This window comes from Anabrus simplex, chromosome 9 (genome assembly GCF_040414725.1).
Source record: "Anabrus simplex isolate iqAnaSimp1 chromosome 9, ASM4041472v1, whole genome shotgun sequence".
Classification (NCBI taxonomy): Eukaryota; Metazoa; Arthropoda; class Insecta; order Orthoptera; family Tettigoniidae; genus Anabrus; species Anabrus simplex.
The window spans coordinates 37,123,039-37,146,675 of NC_090273.1; positions in this window are offsets into that span (position 1 = coordinate 37,123,039).

Consider the following 23,637-nt stretch of genomic DNA (forward strand, 5'->3'; position numbering starts at 1 on the left):
GTGAATATGTAGCAGGGGGCGGAAAGCGCCTCGTTCTTCAGGCAGCAGCTCTTCAACAAGGTAATGGCCTCTTAACATCTTTATTTCTCGCTAGCTCAGCAGTTTAACTCTCGGGGAAGGTTCGAAACCTTTAATATGTAACCTACATCTTTAAATATGTAAGCCTTTTTCAATCCTTGTAAATACTCCACTTAACTTGAACTGTAATTCGGGGATAGAGAGTGCTTTACCATCTCGAGCTCCCCTTCATTTTGGAATTTGAGGTGACTACGTTTTCGTAACCGTTTTTTTCTTAATGTGTTAAATTTATTTTGCAGACTAATCACCTCCATAGATTGGGATTAGCCCCTGTATTATCGGCCTAGCGCCATATAGGTTTTAACAAGCGTTCATGTAGGAGTGCAAGTTTCGCCTCCTTTCTCCTTGTTTTGGGCCATTTATAATTTATTACATATTTTTCCTTGTAAGGCTCTGTAGGTTGGGTACAAGTTACCCCTGTTTATTTATAAGTGTGCCTTGAGGGCAGTTTGTAGTAAAGTCCGTTTATGACCTCTTAATAGGCTTGAAAGATAGAGAGCGGGTCAGCTCTTTCTGGTATCTTGAAAGGTGCTTCGGGGAGGCATGACATTTTGGTTGCTGGGAGCTAGTGCTCCATGTAATTAGGGGCGTTTTGTCCTTTGGTATTTTGTGGTTGTGAGCTGTGGGCTCCGAAAGTATAAACTTTGGGGCTCGAAACCCAGAACTTGTAAAGGTCCCGAAACTTGTAAATTTATTCTTGTACCTGATTTGTTCATTGTTATTTCACCTAGGGAAAATATGTGAGATTTTCTCTAAATCTTGGCTTACTGGTCTTGGACCTGGTTGTTGGTTATTGTTATTGGTTAAAGTCTAAAACTCCTCGTTAAATCTTGTTAAAGTTTTAGTATTTTTGTGAAAATATAACATTTAATGAAATTTTAATGCATTGTAGTTAGACCCATTCCAGCCCGCACCTTCTTTCACCTCTGCTGATCCACCAAAACACGGTAATAATAATAATAATAATAATAATAATAATAATAATAATAATAATAATAATAATAATAATAAAGTAAAAGGAATTTGGTCGAGCTCCCTGGCTGAATGGTCAGTGTAATGGCTTTCGGTTTAGGGGGTCCCGGATTTGGGAAGATATTTTATAACTTTTCTGAATGATGAGTTCACTTTTTTATCTTGCAACATGCATCGTATAATACCTCTGTTCCTGAGGGGTTACGTCCTTTTAGGTTAAACAGATATTCACATTCACCTGGTAACCATATTCCGTTGTTTACAAGTTTAGCTCCATTGTGCATGTTTGTGCATAGGATGTAGGGATGCGATGCAATGGCTTATGGGATAAGGTGCTCGGGATCACCGGCCTATCAATTGTGTGGCTCTGCATAATATCCCCGTCTCGAGAGAATGGGACCAATCCATTGGTACCGGCATGTTCCTTCCTGCTTGTAGTCTGCTGGATGGACATGACCGACCGTCGTCTACTGTAGTGTAGCTCCTCCCATCAATGTTTGTGAGACGTGTGACAATCATGGGGTCCAAACTGAACTGAGGTACAGGATGACCTAAAAGTCCGTTGAATTTTTACGTGGCCAATACTTTCGGAATATTGGAGGTGGTGGTGGTGGTGATGATTGTTTTAATAGGAAGTACAACCAGGCAACCATCCTCTATATAACACTAATCAGAGGGAAAAATGGAAGGGATCCGACACTTCGAAAAATGAAAATATCGGTCAAAGAAAGACAAGGGCCACGAAGGGCGTGAAAATGAAGGACTCCCTATCCCTCGCAAACCTAATAGCGTCGGGGTCGGAAAAGAACAATAGTTGACCAAGAGAGGTGAGGTAGGAGAGATGAAAGTGAGTTTTTATATAACACGAAGAGCACCCCTGATTTTTTTGCCAGTATAATTGAAATAAACCAAACCAAACTCCATGGCCTATCAAGCGATCACTGCTCAGCCCGAAAGGCTGCAGTTTATGCGGTGTCGTGTGGTCAGCACGACGAATCCTCTCGGCCGTTATTCTTGGCTTTCTAGACCGAGATAATTAAAATACCCTTTGTATGTCTTCACTGTTCTATAACTTACATACAGTATATGTAACTATTAACTTGCCGATAGACGGTAGATGTTAGCAGCGGACTGTTAGCAACTCTTAAAGTGACCGATAGATGACTCGCAGTGTCTTCGTTGGTAGTTTGGTTTGGTATACAACCAGTTGCGCCAGCGTAGTCGAGTTTGTCACCCGATACCATCACTTTATATCAATATAAATAATCTATCTTCCCTCTTACATGTACTCAAACCACAGGAATCGAGAAGTGATCAATAATAAAGTGTAACTGAAATAGTATCCGCGGACGATTATATGCATCGCAGGTTGAAGATAGGTTTGTGGCGGCTATTCATTCATGAACTATTAAACTCCTTGGTTAGTGGGACTGCTCCATAATATTTTCTCTGAATTTTATATCTAGAATTCCTTGGACATGGTTCTGACCTAACCGACATCTGGTCTAGTGATGGCACTGCCTGCTCGATCTGCATCCGATGGCTGCTTATACTGCCTGCTCATTACAACATTTTAACATGGCACTAAATGAAACACTCCGTTTACAAATACCCACAGTAGGTGGCAGCACCAACCGGCTCCAGACCTGTCGGAATGAAATAGCGGGAAATAGGATAGACTGTACTTGTTTTCAGTGAAAATGGTGTACTGCTGCGTGCCTTTCTGCAAATCAAAGAAATGGAAACCAGAATGCCGTGATATTTCATTCCATGATATACCTTCAAGTACACAATTGCGTCGAAAGTGGTTAGGTATTATAGCAAGGGAAGTAAATTGATTCTTCTGATTATTCCGTGGTTTGCAGTCTACATTTCGTAAATGACGATTTCAAAGTGACCAGCAAAACGCGAAAATTAAAAACAGGATCTGTACCCAGCCCTTTCCCTGATTATCCAGCTTATAAACAACCGCTAATTTCAGTGATGATTAAGAGAAGGGATTCAAGCACAGAGACGTCTAACAAGAGCTCTTCAAACACCATTGCAGAAAATGGTAAGCGTAAGGTTTGATATATTACATACTAAGTAATATAATATCTGGGGACACTGTACTGTTAATGTGAAGGTACAAAACAGAATAATATGCTGTCATAGATTCCATTGTCCGCCTCTGTGGTGTAGTGGTTAGTGTGATTAGCTGCTAACGCCGGAGGCCCGGGTTCGATTCCCGACTCTGCTACGAAATTTGAAAAGTGTTACGAGGGCTGGAACGGGGTCCACTCAGTCTCGGGAGGTCAACTGAGTAGAGGTGGGTTCGATTCCCACCTCAGCCATCCTGGAAGTGGTTTTCCGTGGTTTCCCACTTCTCCTCCAGGCAAATGCCGGGAGCTTCCTTCACCCTTCCTTGTCTATCCCTTCCAAGGCCCCTGTTCAGCATAGCAGGTGAGGCCGACTGGGCGAGGTACTGGTCATCCTCCCCAGTTTCATCCCCGCGACCCAGAGTCTGAAGCTCCAGGACACTGCCCTTGAGGCGGTAGAGGTGGGATCCTTCACTGAGTCCGAGGGAAAAGCCAACCCTGGAGGGTAAGCAGATTAAGATTCCGTTAGGAGTCTTTTGCTAGCATTATAAAATCGTGTCAATATACTGCTCTTTTTATTACTATTATTATTTACGCAAGTAGGGCCTATTTAGTTAATTGGTTAATTCCAGTGGCTCGGGGGCTGGGGTGTGTGTGGCATCTTCAGCATTAGAAATCATCCTAGGTAGGGCTTTCATCTTCACAGATATGCAAGTCGCCTAATAGGCCGTCTGTTATTATTATTCTCTGAGTATGTACCTGATTTACTGGAAGATTTTCGTGAGCCCCCTGAGTCAGTGTGTGTCACTTCGGAAACTGCTTACCAGGGATTAGTGTGTGGTTATTTAGTGCGTGTAATCGAAGAAAAAACAGAATGCAGCACGTGCTTGAATAACGTTTCTACCTCATTTAATTCATCCCCAGCTGCGCTAGCCCTAGCAACGATTTATTGGCCTAATTATGAGGCTTCAGAAATTTGTTGAGGCTACTCTACCGTACTGCAAGAAATCTGCAAGTCTGCTGCAGACTATAAAAAACTATGTTCTATACCTTCTTTGTGCCAATGTAAGTTTTTAAAGTGTTTTAGTAACAATAAGCACCAGGAACTTGTGTCAGAAACTGTGGTGGCCAAAGTCGTGAAACCTCTACTTAGTAATGTAGGGATGTACCATACAGACAAAGTTTCCAGGTTTTCTTGTTCGTCGAAACCTCTTTCTCGAAAAGTGCTGAAGCTATAACTCTCTAGAGCATCACTTTATACGTAAAATTCTTTAATATTTCTCTTACTTTCAGATTTTAAATTTTGCTGGTATGCTTATCTAGATGTATTCACGCGGTAAATGGGTACGTTTGGTGCTGCCATCTAGCGGCAGATTGTTTGTAAGGCGTGTTACACGTTTGAGTATGGAATGAGCAGGCAGTTTAAGCAGCCATCGGATGCAGATCGAGCAGGCAGTAAGTGATGGAAAAACTTTTCAAAATATCGGTTGTAAAATATCGCCGATATATCTAGTGATGGCAAAACTTTTCAAAATATCGATATATCGGTTTTTCGATACATCGGTGTTAAAATATCGATGTCATTGAAATATCGGTATTCAAAATATCGATATATAGGTTTTAAAAATATTAGTGTTATTATCCATTATTGTAAGTCTAGTTTTACATTTAACACAATGATTAAAGGATTCATTAGATTCAATACGTCCTGACACAGATCAGAAAACAATCTTAAAACGATGACCAAGTAACATGACTTTTTCACTACAATGATACATTATAAAAAACGTTTACAGCCGAAATATGTTATGATACATAGAAAAACAGTATATAGGCCTTCAAGGCGTCCAGTAATGAGCTAATAAGTTACACCGGTAAACCATATGAAAAAAAACTACAAACGTATAATTTGTGTAGGAAGTACATCTGATGATTATCAGAGCTCTATAAAGTAATAAAACATTTTCTTCCCAACTTCTTCCTCAGCACTGCAATTCCATTTGTTCGTGAAAATAAAAAAACATGATGATGATCTCTTAGGTCAATTTCCAGTACCTCTTGGGTAAGTCATTTAGAAAAAGCAGCTTGGATAACATTTTGCCATTTAATCGGTTTCTCTTTTCCGTGATGGTATTACCGGCCTTTGAAAACAGTCTCTCTGCTCAAGTATTGCCTAGCTAACGTGTAGAGCTATGCATACAAGGTATGCACGATGAATAAGTTGTGATATTATCACTGTTTTTACCGAAGTGATTTGAGAAATGGAAATTCAATTTTCGTAACTGTAGCATGCAAATATTGAATGGGTCTGAAAAAGAATCAAATCGTAGCCAAAAGTATTAAATTAGACATAAATATCGATATAATGGGCACAAAATATCGATATCGACAATATATCGGACCTCATAATATCAATGTCGATATATCGATATTTCCATCTCAAAATATCGACATTTCCGATATATCGGTATTCGTTTGCCATCTCTAGATATATCCGTTTTTAAAATATTGGTGCTGTTATCCATTATTGCAAGTCTAGTTTTACATTCAACACAATGATTAAAGTGTTAACTAGGTTTAATAAGTCTTGAGACAGATCCGAAAACAAGCTTAAAACAATGACCAATTAACATGACTTTTTCACTACAATGACACATTATGTTTGTTGGTCTCAGTAACGATCTTTATTATTGTGCAAAGTTGTTGTGTTGCCGTCACACGGTCGGGCATTCCCTTACTCATAACATTGTGAAAGGCCAAGGACCAAGGGGGAAGTTTTAATTCCCCTTCCCGTTGGTAAGGGGCGGGCCACCCAGAAGGTAACGCCTTCTCTCTGGCCAGGAGATTCGGCGGGTTTGGAGGATTGCTGGAGTTGGAAAAGAGGGACGGAGCTTTGTATTGGTGAAGGAGTTGGGAGGAGGTCTCGACCTCTCGGCTATGTATATATTGATCTTCCAGTACTTTACAGTATTTTACAATTGGGATTTTTGTAAAAGGAATGAAATACTGAACGAAAGAAACAACACGCCCAACACCCTCCCCCCCCCCCGCCCTTGTACTTCGATCTTCACGTAACAAGAAAAGTCCATGGGAGTTAAATCGGGCGAACGCAGAGGCCATTTAACTGGCCCACCACGATCTAATTATCTCCCTGGATAATGATAATTTAAGTGCTGTGTGACACGGCCAGAGAAATGCGGTGGAGCTACATCACTGCCGAATACTCAGAAGAACATCTAATAATACTGGCAGTGATTCTACCGGGATTTGGCAGCATTTCTCACCGTTCAGGCGAGAAGGAAGGGCCATACAGGCCAAGTAAATAGTAACCAACAATGCCGGCCCAAATATTGACACTAAACCGATGCTGCAATGTGCACACTACTGTCACATAAGGGTTTTCTTCCATGCTCCTTCACGTAGTCGCCTGCTAATGGACACGAAGTTGGAATGATGAGGTTGGCGGCGATTAGGGGGCCGGACGCCATAAATCAGTGCGGCTTCTTTTCCGTTGACATTTGATGCTCCGTAGGCGAGATGTATATCAGCCATTTCTTCGTCCACGAACCTACTACGCTGGCGGAGCAGATGGAGAGGTGATACTCCCACGTGGCGCCTCCCAGGTGGCGGATAGGAGGGTCCTAACCGGCTTGCCGGCGAACTTGAGGGAAATAAAATACCTCTCGCGGACCAAACACACAACCCCCTGTGGGTGGGGGGACGCCGACGAAGACTACACCCACGGTATCCCCTGCCTGTCGTAAGAGGCGACTAAAAGGGGCGACCGAGGGATGATTGTCTTGGAACCATGAAACTACTTGTGATTAGTACCACCACGCGGAGAACATCATGGGTCGCTTTTACTTGCGCATAGTACCACTATATTAGGTACCAAATAGGTTTGTGATTAGTAGCACACAGGAGCACCGTGCGGTCGGCTTTTGCAGTACCCGTGACCATGGGATGATAGCTACCATGGTTCTGCCTTGCCTGTGATTAGTACCCACTATATGAGGAACACCACGGGATAGTGGAAGGTCCCTGTGGTTAGTATTCTTATATGATGAACACCATAGATTTGCGTTGCCTGTAAATGGCGCCGCAAAGTGAGAAAAACATAGGTCTGTATTATATGACGAATTTCATAACCTCTGAGTACTACAATAATGTGTGGAACACCGTAAGTCTCTGCTACTTTTGATTAGTACCGCAAGGGGACAAAAACCATGGTTCTACTTTCCTAACAATCTGTACCGTTATGAGGGGCCGATAACTTGAATCTTGGACTCCCTTTAGACTGCAAGCATCATCGTTTCAGTGTTATGCTATAGCAGCAGTCCCTTGGTCAGTAATCCTATTCTTTTACTTCAGTTTGTGTGAATGTAAAGCATTGCGGGTCGCATCCACTGACTGTTTTAAATTCATGTCCATCCATTCATTCTTCGTTCTCACGCTTTGAATTCTGGTCAGTGGAGAATTTTAGACTTTTAATTTGTCATTCCATTTCGTCTCCTTTCGTACCATTAGGGGCCGATGACCTCGATGTTAGGCCCCTTTAAACAACAATCATCATCATTTCTTCGTTGATGTATCGAAACGGAGAACCATATCACCAATTTATACCGCAAACTTAGTAGCTAATATGGAAAGAACAAACTTTATTCTGCCTAATGGGGCCAGAAAGCGACTGACCTAAGCGAACGAGAAACTTGCCATTCGGATCGAGCATTATCTCTGCCTCCGTCTAACATAAACACCATATCCCTTCCCTTCCCTTCTCTTCCCTTCCCTTCCCTTCCCTGAAGCACAGCAGTGGGCAGCGATTTGTGCTCTGGCAATCCAATGTTAATGTATGAAACTGTGGTGAAACGAAGATCAGGCTACAGTAAGTTACCGAAATAAGTCAGGAAACAAAATCTATAACAAAAACGTTGATGTTAATGCCAACGTGCACATTTGAGGCAAGTGCGATAACAGGCATAACTTGAAAACAATATTCTTTCACCCATGTGTAACTAATGCAGATATCGAGCTCGAATAATTATTATTAATATTTTACGATTATTATTATTATTATTATTATTATTATTATTATTATTATTATTATTATTATTATTATTATTTTTATTATTCCGGGGTATTTGTGGATCGCAGAGGCGAAAGAAGGTGCCGGGGTGAATGGGTCTAACTACAATGTCAAGAATTGAATTTAAAACGTAAACTGAAGGTTATATTTTTAAAACACAAAATTTAACAATTTTACAGGTACAAGTAGTAATCATTAAACAAGTCTAGGAAAGACAAGATTGGTGGAATAAACAGATCGTGGGCTTCAAGCCCTCACTAAACTTTTCCTGGGCTCCTAGCTCAAAATTAAAATAGAGCACAAATTTTATGCAAGGGCAGAACTCCCCTAATACATGGAGCACTTGCTCCGTAAATTACAATATCAAGCCTTCCAGAGGCACTTTTACAACACTTGAAAAAGAGCTACTGTACTCTCAGTTTTTCAACCCTACTCAAGGCAACATAGCATGAAAATCTGATAAGCTCTGGCCTTACAAGGCACTATTTACAAATAGAAATCTTATTACACAGAGGTACCTAGTACCCAACCTACAGGGCCTTAGTGAAAAAGAACAGGTTAAATAAACGGCCCGAGTGCAATTTGAATGGAGTCGAAGACTGAGCTAAAAAAATAAAAGAAAACTATACGGCACTTGGCCGACGAAATAGGGGCTATTCTCAAACTACTGAGGTTGCCCGGATGGAAATAACTTTAACACATTTCGGAAACAAAAGGGTAGCACCTCAAACCAAGATGAAGGGGAGCTCGAGAGGGTATATCACTCTCTATCCCCGATTTATAGTTAAAGATTTTATGAAGTTATTACATTAGCCGGCAGAAAGTTACATTTTTAGAAAAGAAGGTTACATTATTGATGATTCGGACCTTTCCCTCGGGCTAAGCTGCGGAGCTAGCAAGAAAGAAAGAAAGATGTTATGTGGCCATTACCTGGTAGAAGTTCTAGCAGCAGACGAAGAGGTCTCCCGCCTCCTGCTTGTCACACATACTCAGTAAGATGACGATCAGTTGACCAAGAGACGTGAAAATACGTAGTTTATAAACCCTCAGGGAAGGTTCGAGATTATTCATGAATAATCAAGACACCCACATAATTTTATTGGTTGAGTTCAAAAGTGACACTCAGAATCGGAGAAGAAGCCTGTGATAGGTAGGAAATTAATTACAGAAATTATTGATTGGTTGGATTCAAAACTGGCTGAAAGAAAAGATAAATATTGCCAACCCAAAAATAAATGTACATCAATTAGAAAAAGCTTATGAATACAAAACTTCTTTAAATCAAAAGTTCTTTCACTTCGCACCAGGGTGCATGATCAGAATTTTTAGTAGTGACATCTGTGGAAGAATGTCCAAACTTCTTGATGAATGGCAAACAAAACAAGTAGAAATACAGTCAGTTCAGGAAACTTCACAATAACAAAATTACATCAGATTTTGGTGGTGACATCTTCTGAGTAAATTTATAAGTTGGTGCAGGTTCAGTTTCACTGTTTCACCAGTAGAGGAGTTCTATCAGGCGCTAGATTTAAATGCGCGGCGTTGGGGTGTACCTCCCGGTACAATTATTATTATTATTATTATTATTATTATTATTATTATTATTATTATTATTATTATGATTATTATTATGTACGTAGTCGAATGATTGTATTGTGTGTGAGGTTATGTCATGAAACATGTGTTGTACATAGACATTGATATCAGTTCCGTTAGTGTAAATACCTGTGAATTAATATTATAATTTAATCTTACCTGTATATATAATCCATAATTGTGAAACACACTGCAACTTCCAGAATGGTAATAGGCACGAGAACGATTGAGAATATTCCATACATTATAATCTTTGTATTATGCATTCTCGAGTTTTCGAGAAAGTGTTGCTTGTAACGTATCTTTCTGGAAGCCTGGCCAGGATATATATAAAGAGACGATCTTGACGGTGAATTTATTATTTGAGAGTTACTGTTAAGTGAGTTGTTGGAAGAGAGTTATTGTGTAGCAAGGTGCGACATGCTTTTAGGGAAGTCAACTGTTTTATTTCTGTTCCAAGGTTGTAACCTCTACGTGCTGTGTTATTCAGTTGTTTTTAAATGGTGGTTTGTGATGGGAGTGCTTTTGTTGTAACAGCAGTGACCGAGGTTATGTGTGTGTTTAATTTGTAAATACGCGTAAATAAAATAATTGTGGACATATCAAAAGAATGAACCCTGAGAGATTGACCAACAGGATACTTCTTCTGTCTGAAAGGTGGAAAAAACAACCGGGATGGCTTACACACGTGCACAATGACTTGGCAGAAATAGGTATCAAGGAGGAGGATATAAAAGAAAGGACATCATTTAGGAAGAAGGTTGCGGGATTGAGGGATGCGTCCGAAGAGCAACATGCGAAGCCACGGAACATCTCGGTGGAAGAACGAGCAAGAAGAAGTCAAAGACTCAAGAATCTTTGGCGAGAGTGTAAAGAGAAGGGTATCAGTCTGCGTGACAGAAGGAAGATTGTGTAAACGTGGCCCACAGGTGGCCGTATCGATTAATAATAATAATAATAAAATAATTGTACCAACTGACAGCATCTCGTGTGCGTCTTTGTGGATACGTTACATTTCTGTGGAACAATTCCCGGTTCCCTTTATACACTAGTGAAAATCGTTGACGATTTTCTCCATGAAAACCTCTCGAAAAGGAATAAATTATTCATTGTGATCTTTACACTTTACAAGTGCCCTTTATGTGCCCAGCAAATTACGTTAATTACCTTAAGCAGAATATACTTTCTGCTATTAATAGCATAACCAGATTTTACACTCGCTACCCTTATATAGTAGGTGAGCCACATTTGAAAGATGGATCGACGGATTACAATTCTCACAGGAGCCGAAGCACATAGTATACCGCCGTTGAAAGAAAATAAAATACAAAATTTAACTAGAAAGACCGAAAACATAATGAAAATGGAGACTGAATATCCTCAAGCACTCAGAGTTCAATACCAAAGGAAATACCTAGCAGAGCATAAGGCCCTATGATCCAGTGAATAAGCCATACTACTCGGCGACTAAGGAAGAGAAATTAAAGGCCGAAATGAGGGTAGAAAAGTGTAGAAACACCGAAAACTTAGTCACCATAAAACAAAGTGAAGCAGGGAAACGAGGGTGCACAATCGTGCGTCCTTACATTTTACAAAATTCCCATGAGGTGCATAAAATTCAAATCCGTAGACCGCAGAGAAAACCTACATATTAAATTTTAATCAAAGAAAATTATTAAATTGAAGTAAACATAGGTCAACTTAACCCTTATATCCTAAAGGGGAACGCTGGAATCTTCCCTTTATTACACGTAGATTACGGTTCTGTTTTTACCTTATGAAGCGACCTTTTTACGCCCGTCTCAGCATCTTCCGAGGGAGACCTCCTCAGTTATGTAGCACGCTTGATGGAGATTGACAATATAAGGTCCAAAATCGCAGTATTTATCGTGAGGTTGGTTGACAGTTCTAGTAAAATGACGTAATGTGTTTTCCCATTGGTGGAATCTAATGCCATACTTAAGGCAGTAAATTGATAGGTAGATAAATTTCATGATAGTGGTGGTAACTCCAACATAACAAAATATAATTTCGTGTGGCTATTTCTAGCCGAGTGCAGCCCTTGTAAGGCAGACCCTCCGATGAGGGTGGGCGGCATCTGCCATGTGTAGGTAACTGCGTGTTATTGTGGTGGAGGATAGTGTTATGTGTGGTAACATAACAAAAGAAAAACCTGAAAGCGATCAGGTAATCAACCCTTAAAACGTAAACATTCTCTATAATGTTCATTGCAGTACATAACACTAGGAAACACTAGAAAATCACCACCAGAGACATCTAGACAGAATACATATAACTTATTCAATATGGAAGAGTTCCGAGAGTTTTTTTTTATAGATAGCACAACAGTCAGAAGATGTGGCGGCAATTCAAACATAGAGAGAGGCCTAACTAATGCCACAATTATTATTATTATTATTATTGTTATTATTATAAATTAAATTTGAAAATGTAATTTATTATAATGTACCCACTCAAATCATGCTCTGAACTTCGCCGTATCATACCTAATTAATTATACGGTCGTTCGATCCGTCCGCCGTAAAGCCGGGACTCCACTGATTAACATTTAACAACAACATGTTAAAAATGACATGTTGAAATTGACATGTATACGAACATTTGGTTCATATTTGGTTCATATTTAGCATGTTGGCATCAATTCAATGTTCGTGTGATATCGGCATGGCTTCGGCAAAGTTCGTATAGGTAAACTACATTAAAATCACGCTCAGACATTCTCAGAAAGTTTTAAAATCCAAACCCGTCTTCTACTTTAAGCTCATTCAGAATTTTATCCACATTGTGCCTTCTATTCAGATATTGTCGTACCTAGATTCTCCTTTCCTTCCTTCTCTCAGGAAGGGCCGATGACCTGAACGTTAGGCCCCTTTAAATAACAAGCATCATCATCATCATCGTCATCCTTCTCAAAATCTTCATCTGAGTCCATTGTCCTTTTTTGAAAATGCAAGATCACCTGAATGTATTAACACGCACTAATACGATGAACTACCTGTGTATAAACAAAAGAAGTCAAGTTTAACATGAGTGTGGACACAATGTTAAATGAAACAGTAGTTAACATTTAACATGTTGTTGTTAAATGTAAATCAGTGGAGACCGGCCTTAAGGTTCAATTATATGCAGCAAACAAATATAGCCTATCGGAAATGTCGAAGATTTGCAGTAAAACATAGTCGGTATGAGTTCTGACACATCTTGTGCTCTGACCTTGCACGGCTTTCTATGTGCAGTAGATGCGGCGCCAATGTGCCCCATTTAACACGTACTGTCTTTTGGGGTAGAGATGCACTCTGCCGTGCTAGGGAAGAAAGGCAGAAACTACCTGAATTGAAAACAGTTTAATGAATTTCTCATTACTTTCTACTTTATGGCTGACGTTGAAATTAACATATTAACTATTAAACAATCTCCCCACTCACCATGGTGCAATGGCCTGTCAAGCGAACGTTGCTCAGCCCGGAGGCCTGCAGATTACGAGGTGTCGTGTGGTCTGACGTTCTAGACCGGAGCCGCTATCTCACCGCCAGATAGCTCCTCAATTGTAATAACGTAGGCTCAGTGGACCTCGAACTAGCCCTCAGACCCAGGTAAGAATCCTTGACCTGGCCGGAAATCGAACCAGGGGCCTCCGGGTAAGAGGCAGGCGCGCTACTCCTACACCGTGGGGACGGCTATAAAACAAGCAGGAAAATGAATTTCTGCCATGGCTTCTTACCAGAATTAATACAAACAGCAAAATGAACAAGGTAGCAATTTGCAGACTATTTTTTTAGCCAATATTTACTGCTTTCTCTTAACACTGATCGTATCCCTTGTCTTTATTTGGCCGATACCTTTATTTTCCAAAATGTCGGACCCCTTCCATTTTCCCCTCTGATTAGTGTTAATAGAGGATGGCTGCCCAGTTTGAATTCCTCCTTAAATAACAATCACCACCCACAACAACGACCTCTGTCAACGTTGAACGTGGAATGAAAGTAAAACCTTAAAACGCATTACTTCTGCAAATACTGCTTTCTTACATTGCAGTCTCTCTTATTATTATTTCCAACACCAGTACTACGATTATCAATATTTAAAAACCAACATTGATACTATTACCAGTATTATTATATTATTTCTTTTATTATTACTATTATTAAATATTACTATTAATATTATGCATACATTACTGCAACTACTATGTTAACCGTTTTCAATTAACAAATTAAAAAATGACTAATAACTAGACGTTAGCTCTATGAATGAAATTTACTCTACCCTATTGTTAACGTTGCCAACGGCCGTAGCCGTGTTGAAACACCGGATCTCGTGAGATCTCCGAAGTTAAGCAACATTGGGCGTGGTCAGGAGTTGGATGGGTTGCCACGCGCTGTTGGTGGGGGGTAAGGGAATGGAGGAGCGGAAAGGAACTGGCCACCCTACCGCACGTAAACTCCGGCTCAGGAACACCTCTGCGGAGGTTCGGACCTGCCTTCGGGCAGAATAACCATTACCTTACCTATTGTTAACAACATTGACTCTACGAATAAACGAATGAAATACCGTAAGAAAAGTCATCTTGAAAAACTATAATATTGTAATTGTAACAAAACAAACATCACGATAAAAAGGACATGAAAGACTAAACAGCCAAGCAAGAGGCTTAACAAATAAAAATACAAAATAACACGTGTATGAATGTATACCTGAAGGACAGTGTAAATAATATATATATAAATATTTCAATAAACGGGCGATAGCAGGGGAAGACTACGGAGGGGTGCGGTGCGGGTCTCTCCTAGGGGCCGTCCTTGGGGTTTGCGGTCATCTCTGCGCCAGAAATAAGATAAACAAAAAACTTACGTATGTACAAACATACACATCCAATAAATAAACTTCAATAACTTCCACTCTAAGGCCCAAGAGCTACCCATTCAGCTGGCGGCCCGCCTACCCCTATTGGGGTAGGAATAGAAATAACTTCAATTCGTCGATTCGATTTTGACTCTTGACATCATCACTGGCGGTAATAAAGTAGAATAACTCACTTTACTGGTAGAAACTGTGAGAAGGTGCATCAATGAGCAAAAAATACAGTTAAAAAAGGCAGAAATACCGCGCACTGAAGCGACAATAACTCACATTTCCAGACTTAGAGGGATTTACATGTGAGCAGAAAATGGAATATATTAGCAATTTCTCTTTCTTCAAGAACGTCGAGTTTAGCATTATGGAAGTTCTTTGTCCTATTTAAATGTCTTCAACAAAGTTGAGCGTTCCTTTTGTTGTGGTCTTACGAAGTTTGCTGTATACGACACAACAAAAGCTGGTGTTAGATGGAAAGACAGGGACTAATGTCTGTTAAATAATACGGTGTTATTAAAGAAAGAAAAACAACATTTCTGAGGAGCGACTTATATTTTAAAGTACAACTAAGGGTCCACGTCTGTGATGTAGTGGTTAGTGTGATTAGCTGCCACTCCCGGAGGCCCGGTTCGATTCCCGGCTCTGCCACGAAGTTTGAAAAGTGGTACGATGGCTGGAACGGGGTCCACTCAGCTTCGGGAGGTCAACTGAGTAGAGGTGGGTTCGATACCCATCTCAGACATCCTCGAAGTGGTTTTCCGTGGTTTCCCACTTCTCCTCCAGGCAAATGCCGGGGTGGTGCCTACCTTAAGGCCACGGCCGCTTCTTTCCCTCTTCCTTGTCTATCCCTTCCAATGTTTCCATGCCCCCGCAAGGCCCCGGTTCAGCATAGCAGGTGTGGCCGCCTGGGCAAGGCACTGGTCGTCCTCCCCAGTTGTATCCCCCGACCCAGAGTCTGAAGCTCCAGGACACTGCTCTTGAGGCAGTAGATGTGGGATCCCTCGCTGAGACCGAGGGTAAAGCCGACCCTGGAGGGTAAAAGGATAAAGAAGAAGAAGAAATACAACTAAGGCCCGTTAAACCAGCCACAGCGGGGAGTGTTATTGATTGTATCTTACATTATCAGTTAATCCTTTCTAATCCATTGATCAACAAATTAATCTAAAAGGCCACCTAATCGATACTTTATTTCTTTTGCCTTTGGCAAACTTAAAAATACATTAATAAACACAGTACATGTTTCGACCACTTAGTGGTCATCTTCAGCTGTATATAAAAAATCTTAGATGATAACATTTAAAAGCAAGCACATTGGATCTTATAACTATATCCCATGGGAATCCAAAAACTATTGTTCTAGATGCTTTAAATGAATTGGAAGATGGGGGGGGGGGGTAAGGAGATTTATGTGAATGATACTTAAATTACAGTATCGTTTACAATTGTGTTTAAAAAAAACTTAAATGATGAAAAACATATTTAAAACATTTAAAAGCGTCTATGCTAAAATTCTTTTTGATAAAATTAGGTGGCGTGATTAAAAGTTCGTGTTTGTAACAATCTTCAGGCATTTGTGAGAAAATAATAACTTAATTAAAATTCGCGTCTATGGTGCTGTTAAACACTTTGTTTTTAATAAACACACTTAAAATATTCTAAAGTGTCTATGGTAAGGCACTTATTCAAAAACACTTGTGCTTGAATGAAAGTTTATGTCAGATGCACCAGTCTTCAGGTATTTATTGTTTATATTTGATAACTTCCTTGAGTGATATTCTTGTGGTTAAAAGGCCGTGTTGACTGTTTAACTTCCGAGAATTGCTCTTCGGAATGTGATAAAAGAATTTGTGTAAGTCGTTTAACTTGTTAAAACCCTGTGGTGGCTTCTGTTATACAAAATGGCGATCTGATTCGGGCAGCTTGCCTCGCGATCTTATCTGGCAAATGTTTAATCCGAAGGCAGTTCTCCAAGGCAACGCGGATTAAACATTTGCCAGATAAGATCGCGAGGCAAGCTGCCCGAATCAGATCGCCATTTTGTATAACAGAAGCCACCACAGGGTTTTAACAAGTTAAACGACTTACACAAATTCTTTTATCACATTCCGAAGAGCAATTCTCGGAAGTTAAACAGTCAACACGGCCTTTTAACCACAAGAATATCACTCAAGGAAGTTATCAAATATAAACAATAAATACCTGAAGACTGGTGCATCTGACATAAACTTTCATTCAAGCACAAGTGTTTTTGAATAAGTGCCTTACCATAGACACTTTAGAATATTTTAAGTATGTTTATTAAAAACAAAGTGTTTAACAGCACCATAGACGCGAATTTTAATTAAGTTATTATTTTCTCACAAATGCCTGAAGATTGTTACAAACACGAACTTTTAATCACGCCACCTAATTTTATCAAAAAGAATTTTACCATAGACGCTTTTAAATGTTTTAAATATGTTTTTCATCATTTAAGTTTTTTTTAAACACAATTGTAAACGATACTGTAATTTAAGTATCATTCACATAAATCTCCTTACCCCCCCCCATCTTCCAATTCATTTAAAGCATCTAGAACAATAGTTTTTGGATTCCCATGGGATATAGTTATAAGATCCAATGTGCTTGCTTTTAAATGTTATCATCTAAGATTTTTTATATATAGCTGAAGATGACCACTAAGTGGTCGAAACATGTACTGTGTTTGTTAATGTATTTTTAAGTTTGCCAAAGGCAAAAGAAATAAAGTATCGATTAGGTGGCTTTTTAGATTAATTTGTTGATTAAACTCATCGATACGGCCATGAAGTGGACAGCTTGCAATAATCCATTGATGTATTATGGCATCATGATATTTCTGAACGTTCTCTACCTGAAGTAGCTCATCAAGTGCCGACCCCGTGGTGTAGGGGTAGTGTGCCTGCCTCTTACCCGGAGGCCGCGGCTTCGATTCCCGACCAGGTGAGGGATTTTTGCCTGGATCTGAGGGCTGGTTCGAAGTCCACTCAGCCTACGTGATTAGAATTAAGGAGTTATCTGACGGAGAGATAGTGGCCTCGAATAACCGCCGAGAGGATTCGTCGTGCGGACTACACGACACCTCGTAATCTGCAGGCCTTCGGGCTGAGCAGCGGTCCCATGGTAGGCCAAGACCCTTCAGGGCTGTAGTGCCATGGGGTTAGGTTAGCTTATCAAGTGATCAGTGCAAAACATTCAAGTATTTGCAAACCTTACCGGAATCTTTTCCTTCGAATTTAGTTAAAATGCAGAGAATATATCATACAAATTTATCTATTTTATTTTAAATTATCCTTAGCTTACCTAATTATGGAAAGGCATCATTTAATGTCACTCGAATGAAGAAAATGTAGGACAATGTATGGTTACGTTTTAGGAAACTACAATATTTTCTGATTTAATTAGAAGTGGTATTTATACCGCAATTTTTTTTAAATTTTCCGTTTCATTTACCTTTCAATTTTGACATAAATATGTCTTATGGCTGGGAGTCATCCGAAAATTTGTGTAACGTGTCGCGACAAAATGTGGGACGGAAGTACAGTATAACCATAGCAACCGTGCAGACAGTGAGGGATGACATGGATGGATGGTCAGATAGTGTTACCTAGCAACCGTGCAGCCAGTGACGTAAGGTATGGTTGGATGGTCAGATAGTGTTACCTAGCAACCGTGCAGCCAGTGACGTAAGGTATGGTTGGATGGTCAGATAGTGTTACCTAGCAACCGTGCAGGCAGTGACGTAAGGTATGGTTGGACGGTCAGATAGTGTTACCTAGCAACCGTGCAGCCAGTGACGTAAGGTATGGTTGGATGATCACATAGTGTTACCTAGCAACCGTGCAGCCAGTGACGTAAGGTATGGTTGGATGGTCAGACAGTGTTACCTAGCAACCGTGCAGCCAGTGACGTAAGGTATGGTTGGACGGTCAGACAGTGTTACCTAGCAACCGTGCAGCCAGTGACGTAAGGTATGGTTGGATGATCACATAGTGTTACCTAGCAACCGTGCAGCCAGTGACGTAAGGTATGGTTGGATGATCACATAGTGTTACCTAGCAACCGTGCAGCCAGTGACGTAAGGTATGGTTGGATGGTCAGACAGTGTTACCTAGCAACCGTGCAGCCAGTGACGTAAGGTATGGTTGGATGGTCAGACAGTGTTACCTAGCAACCGTGCAGCCAGTGACGGAAGGTATGGTTGGATGGTCAGACAGTGTTACCTAGCACCCGTGCAGCCAGTGACGTAAGGTATGGTTGGATGGTCAGACAGTGTTACCTAGCAACCGTGGCTGCTTTCCATCTGAAATTAGCAGCCGTTGATGGATGGCCACGACCAGAAGACATTTTCACAAAGGGAAAAGTGGTTTCTTTTTTTAACATGTTTTCCTTGTCTTCACGTGTGTTTTATAATGAACAATATCACTTATCAGTAATACATTTTAAGTTACAGTACTCCTAATTAACAATATTTCAGAAATTTCCTAAGGAGTTTTGTTCGATTTGTTCAAAGCTACCGTATGGTGTCACTAACATTTCAACGAAGGAAAATGTAAGTATAGTAAATACTACAGTTGTAGCTTCATACTCAAGATACATACTTTATTAACTTTTAATGAGTACTTCATCCCATCATTACTTCACCTGGTAGCCATGATCGTGAAGGCGTCAAGTCCTGAAGGTCTGAAACCGAGGTTAACCGGTTCGAGTCCCGATGGTGGAAAAGAATTCACCATCAGAATGATGGCCGGAAAGTAGCAGAGTTCGATGTATGCCATTTCCAATTACGACATTCCGCACCAAAACTCTGGGTTCAATTCAAAACCATTCCACAATATTCATGTGGAGTAAGGGCATATGATGCTTTTAATAATGATTCGTCAGTCGGATGGAGACGTCAAGCCTTGAGCAGACCTCTTGGCGTTACTCGACAGGGGTAGGATATATGCAGACTCAATATATTTATTTATTTTATGCCTTTGCATGTTGTGAAATTAGGGCTCACGGCCCTCTCTTACACTTAACCACAACATACAGTTCATAGTCACATAATTTGAAAAAGAATACAGTCTCTAGAAACTATCTGATTGTCTGTCTGTTAGGTCATCAGCCCAGAGGCTGGTTGGATCCTCAACCAGCACCACCAAAGGCTTTGCAGTTATAGGAAAACCACAAAAACCAATGGTAGCACCAAAATGAGGCGTACTAGGCAAGACGAGGAGTTAGGTAGTTCGTAGATGTTTTCCTCACTGGGCCAGACAGTGCTGTTGTAGCATGGCTAACCCTATGAGCAAACACCTTTCACAACACTCAGACGCACTGGCCGTGCTCTGAATGTCACTACTCAGCACAACTCATACCCCAGCAGCTTCCATATTGTCACAGCCATGTATGAGACTGGGACTTTGGTGGAAGCTACACTTTGCTCTGGCCCGTGCCAAGAGATGGATGCAAAAGTACTGTATCCATCAAGAAATGACAGCAGGCAGACTACGTAATCAATGGAATAAAATAGTATTGTAATAATTATTTTGTTAACGATTAATATTATCTATCTACATTATCTGACAATAGCTCCAAATCGTACTTGCACTCATTCACTCTAACATGTATGCAAGCTGTTTACGTATTTAAGAGGAAATATTGACAGTATCGTTTAAATGAGGCTATTGAAGTGCTTTTGCGTATGCTGACAGGGGGATTGTTCCATAGCCTTGCACCAGACCCCTGGAATGAGTGGCTGTACACAGATGAGTGATAAACCGGTATCATAAGGGTACAAGTCGATCTGGTATTATATCTATCGATAGATGGGAGGAAGTTAAAATGTGAGGATAGGTATCCAGGTGTAGATTCGTTCAAAAGTCGAAAAATTTATTAGTATGTAGGTTTCTTAGTTTATCGATTTTCAGCCAGGATATCTCCTCATAGTAAGGGGGAATATGTATCCTAAATTTCAAAGAGAATACAAATCGTATGCAAGACTTCATTGCCCTTTGAAGTTTCATTGTTTGCTCTACAGTTGCGTCGGTTAGTACAACATCACAATAACAAATAGTTGTTAAAAGGAGAGTTTGAATAAGTTTTATTTTCATACTATGTGGAATAATGCATTGTTTCATTTTTAGGGTGTAAAGAGATGCATAAACACATTCGAGTGCTGCTATTGGTAACAGAATTAAAAATATATTTTCTGTTTAATATTTTCGAAGAATCTACTGGTAAATATATTTCAAAAACTAAGGTTACTGAATAATAATAATAATAATAATAATAATAATAATAATAATAATAATAATAATAATAATAATAATAATTTTCCAATGGCAAAGCCTAGTCACTGCAGCCATATCTGACGGTCTACTGCCATCCTCTTCATATCGACGTACGAATCACAACTTAATTAATCGACGGTGTTCTTAATATTGGATTTTCTTGCTTCCTTGCGTATATGAATGTACCTTTCATTGTTTTGACGTTCGCACGCGATCTCGCTTGAGACTGCTGTCACCAATATGTGAAATAATATTACAGATTCGTCGGAGGAAAAGGCACGGTTTCAAGAGAATGTTAAAATAATTATTAATGGGCCTTCACGCATCAACACCAATGCCCATAACAATTGATACAATTTTATTTTATTGGAATAAAAAAAAGAGAATAAAAATCAAATGAAATGGGAAAAGCTGACGAGATGAAAGGAAACAATCCCGACCGAGGTAAGAAAGTACAGTGCGCATGCCCCAGGTTCAAAAATGGAGAGCGGTCATGTGGTTAAACGGGGAAATAAATATAAGCGGTTACCATAGTTACTGATAATAAACGTTACGAAATAGGACAGAAAGGAAACCACATAACAAATACGATTCCAAGCAAAACGGGAATTTGAATGGAGGAAGGCTCTCTTTACGGCAGAGATCGGTTATTGCTTCTCTTATAATTATGAGCTATTGACTTTCAGAGTTAGCTAAAATCGCATTATCGTCTGCAAAGCGGATGTTGTGGCCAAGTTTACCATTGAATTTTAATCCTTTTGTTTCCTTTCATTTAATTACTGCCCCTTCTATGTACATATTAAACAGATGTGGTTACAGTGGGTAGCTCTGCTTTACACTGTTCTTACTTTTGATTTCCTGCTTATTCCAGTGATGTATGATGGGATCGTGCCCGCATGGTGAAGTACTGAGAAATTACCGGCACCATCGTGTATGATCTTTAATCGCAGATGAAGTTCGGAGGAGAGGTTGGTTGTAGCGTTTATAGCTACTACTACTACTACTACTACTACTACTACTACTACTACTACTACTACTAAAATGCTTTCATCCTCCCCTGAATGGGGAGGCGAGCCTCTCACTACTACTACTTCACTACTACTACTACTACTACTACTACTACTACTAAAATGCTTTCATCCTCCCCTGAATGGGGAGGCGAGCTTCTCACTACTACTACTTCACTACTACTACTACTACTACTACTACTACTACTACTACTAAAATGCTTTCATTCCTCCCCTGAATGGGGAGGCGAGCCTCTTACACGGTGATGCCGTCTCTCAGGCCGGGAGGTTTGTGACGGTGAAGGAGATGCTCGAAAGGTGAGGGGGTTGGCAGCCGTGGCCTATACTAGGAACTGTCTCGGCATTCGCCTTAGTGCAGGAGAATGCGAAACCACGGAAGACCATTCTCAGGAGAGGCAACGGCTGGGGCCAACCGTAAGGTCTAGTCCAGTCCTGTCCTGTCTCCCGAATGCAGAGGCGTAGAGTCACGGTAGGTCGTAGCCACCCCTCCTCTGGTCGGCTGGCCGGTCAGAGTGCAGAGCTCTTGGACCACAGACCAGCCGTGGCCACTCTGTGTCTACCGACGGCGTTCAGGTATGAAGTCCATAGCATATTATCAGATGGTAGCATTGGACGCATAGACGTGATTGCTCTTGAAAATAGTAAGAAAGACAGGCTACGAAATAGTCTCGACCATCAGGTTTGAGCATCATAAAAGACCAACCAACCGGAATAATTAGCCGTTGAGGAAAAGATCTCCAACAGTCTCCTTCTACAAAACGAAATACCATCTACGAGATATTGAAGTAATTGAACTGATGCTTGGAGTACACAGTACTGTACCGTACAAACATTCATTATGCTGTTCTGTAATAAGTTTCGCTTGAAAAAAAATGGAATCCAATACATCGTACTTAATGTAATCCGTAGTTGTAAAATTCCACCTCTAAACTAAGTAATAAACAGCACCGCACGACATAGAGTCGAACCCGTTTATTGCGACATCGCTTATTACGACGTACTGGATATATCGCTGGCATCTAACGGTCCCGCCTCACTATATAAACATTGTATGTAGAAAATCGCTTATTACGACGTATCGTATAAAACGGCGAATTTTTTTATCACATTTTCGGAGAAATGGATCCAATGCTTATTTTTGTTTGATACGCGTTTAGGCATTGCTGACAACAATTTAAAGCTTATCCTCAAACTCTTATTTTCAGTAGATTTTAGATCTTAAATCAGTCTGTGTTATAAGTATACAAGGCAAGCATGGCTGTGAATATATTACAAAGACGCCATCTGGCTGTCTGCTCGTCAATTTCGCCGTTCTCGCCCACTAGATGGCAGACCGAGTAAACCGAATTCCTCTTGGGCTTCTTTGGCTGAGTTTTTAACGAATTTTGTCGGTTAAACACTAAATGTGACATCAGGGATCTTTTACATGGCGACATCGTACGACATGGAGTGTCTAATAGACTTTTTTCCAACCCTTAAAAATTCCAACTACCTATGCCGGGTTTTAACCCACTATCTTCGGACCCGGAGGCCGATACTCTACCGCTGATCCACGACATTACTGATCAGTTTACGTTGTTGCTAATTTTGTCCTCACTTATTAGTTTATATATTGCAGACACATTATTGCT